The 2,830-nt window shown below is 41.8% G+C and overlaps 1 pseudogene; it reads left to right on the top strand.

Moving 5' to 3' along the window:
* Positions 1-971: 971 nt before the first annotated feature.
* On the top strand, positions 972-1,729 carry LOC138159622 (small ribosomal subunit protein uS5 pseudogene; annotated as a pseudogene).
* Positions 1,730-2,830: the final 1,101 nt, after the last annotated feature.

Below are 2,830 nucleotides of genomic sequence, written 5' to 3'. Positions count from 1 at the left end.
TCACCATTACCTATATAACTGGCAAAAATCACATAATGGCACATGTTCTTGGTAACTTTGTCTTCTTCCCTTTGTGATTCCTGATTTTTCTATTTCATATGCCTTTCCTAGATCTTCATTTTTTTTTTCTTAAGTGCTCGTGTTTTGGCATTTCTTTTGGACTATTTCTAAATCTTAGCCTCCTGCTATTTACCCAGTTTCTGAATTTCCTTTATGTCCTTATAAAGTATGGTCTTACTCTATCCATTCCCAAGCTTCACTTTCCAATTGCCACAAATTGTCAGAATTCCATAACCTCTGACACAAGTGTGCTGGAGAACATTAATATTGTCTGAATATGTTGTCAAGAATATAGCTGACATACCGTGTTTCTCCAATAATAAGACACTGTCTTATTAATTTTTTTGGACAGAAAAACACCAGAGGGCTTATTTTCAGGGTAGGGCTTATTTTAATGAACATTGACAGCAATTTAAATAAACAGGTAAATGTGAACAAAAAAATGTACCTTTATTCAATAAGCAAATCACTGGGGAAGAACAGGATGACGCTCTCACTGCTGCAGCTCTGATTGGGTGCAGCTCAGAGCGCGGCGTGCGTTTCACTGCGGGGGGAGGGGGGGCAGTGCATACAGAGGGTACCATAATGTAGCGTGTAGCGCAGGGGATCACCTTCACTACAGTAGCAATCTCAATAGGGCTTATTTTCGGGGGAGGGCTTATTTTAGAGGAATCTTACACAGTAAGGGGAAGGCTTATTTTCGGGATAGGTCTTATTATCAGGGAAACACGGTAGTCCTTGTCATATATTAATCAGTGCCTGACTCTTTGCTAAAACCTATCCTTTATGCTTCTACTTCTAGTGAACAACAAATGGGGGACAAGGACGCTGGTGCTGCAGGAGGTGTGGGAGGCCCCAGGCCTCGGGGGTCAGAGGCCAGGGAGGCTTCCACAGTGGCTTCGGCCGTGGTTGAGGCTGTGGCCATGGCCACAGGGCCCAGGGAGGAAAGGCCGAAGACAAGGAGTGGGTTCCTGTCACTAAGCTGGGCTGGCTAGTCAAGGACATGAAGATCAAGTCTTTGGAAGAGATCTATCTTTTCTTGCTTCCTATCAAGGAGTCTGAGATCATAAATTTCTTCCTGGGATCTTCATTGAAAGATGAGGTTCTGAAGACGATGCCTGTTCAGAAACAAACTAGAGCTGGACAACATACCAGGTTCAAGGCTTTTGTGGCCATTGGTGACTACAGTGGCCATGCTGGTCTGGGTATCAAGTGCTCCAAGGAAGTGGCCACAGCTATTCGTGGTACTATCATTCTGGCCAAGCTGTCCATCATTCCTGTGAGACATGGCTACTGGGGGAACAAGATTGGCAAGCCTCACACAGTACCCTGCAAGGTCACTGGGTGATATGGGTCAGTTCTGGGGCACCTAATCCTGGCCCTTAGAGGTACTGGCATTGTCTCAGCTCCTGTGCCTAAGAAGCTCCTGATGATGGCTGGAATTGATGACTGCTACACTTCTGCAAGAGGCTTTATTGCCACTCTGGGCAACTTCGCTAAATCTACCTTTGATGCCATCTCCAAAACATCCATCTATCTAAGCCCAGACCTGTGGAAGGAAACTGTGTTCACTAAGTCTGCTTATCAGGAATTCACTGACCATTTTGTGAAGACTCACACTCGAGTGTCTGTCCAGAGGACCCAGGCAGCTGCTGTGGCAACCACATAGATGTTTTTTTTTTTTAATAAACAAATGAATTGAACTATGCCTGCTAAAAAAAAAAGAAGAAAAAACACATCCCTTACAATCTCTAGCAACTCAAGAGTACAGTCTACTGTACAAAGATTCTTTTTGCTGTTATATTGGTAATGAAAGAGGGGAAAGCAGAAACAGACTCTCAGGAAAAGTCACTAGGATATCAAATTGTTCATAACTGCATTGCTCTGCCAACCAAGTTTGTGACTCTCCCTTCTGAAAACTTCTGATTCAAAGTATTAAAGCCAGCTTAGAAATAATGTTTCAGGACCCTGAGTAAACTGTTTTTTCAAGCTGGTCAGAGCCTCAGATGAGAAAGGCAGGTGCCTAACAAGGTTACTAGTAACATCTGTTGCTTTCCTCATCTACATATCAATTGTCATTCTTCTACCCTCCTTGTGATAATAAAGGTTGCCCTGCTACTGCAATTGGCCATTAACCCTTTGCATACCTATGCCAGAAGCAGCTCTCTCTATATAGTGAGTGCTGTTTGAACATTAGATAGATGAGATCAATTCAGGAGTTGTTGGGTTTTTTTTTTAATCCAGAGAAACTAACTTTGATTTTAGATACTACCTACTCCTACTAACCATTTGATGTAGGTGTTAAAACAAGTAGGATCTGACAGAAATGGAAATGGTTTCCCTGCTATTTGTTAGCTATGTTGATACATATCATGCCCGAATGCTGGTAAAATGAATTTTCAGCTGAAGCAGACATGACTGCAAAATGTTATCTACAGACTAGGGAAGAAAACAAATGTTTCCAGTGGACAAGCATATGGTAGCCAACCATCTTGATCCATATTTAAGTTCTGCTATAAAGTGAAATTTTCATATCTAAACAAAATTATTGCAACCTCTTCTAGCCTATCCAGTCATATGGTGTACCCTCTGACTTTCAGATGTGTCTGTGAAAATACAAAGCTCAGTGGATCTAAATATTACCTCAAAGTATTGAAAACACCATGTCTCAGAAAGAACACAAACTAAGACCCTCCTAATGACATTTATTATTTTCTGTAATTCATTCCCACTCTTTTTCTAGCCTTTTTTCCCTGAATTCAATAGCACA

Source organism: Petaurus breviceps, unplaced genomic scaffold (assembly GCF_028583685.1).
Source record: "Petaurus breviceps papuanus isolate PSGF00001 unplaced genomic scaffold, PetGlider_PUasm1.0 176, whole genome shotgun sequence".
In the NCBI taxonomy this organism is placed as follows: domain Eukaryota; kingdom Metazoa; phylum Chordata; class Mammalia; order Diprotodontia; family Petauridae; genus Petaurus; species Petaurus breviceps.
This window is presented reverse-complemented; position numbering and strand designations above follow the sequence as displayed.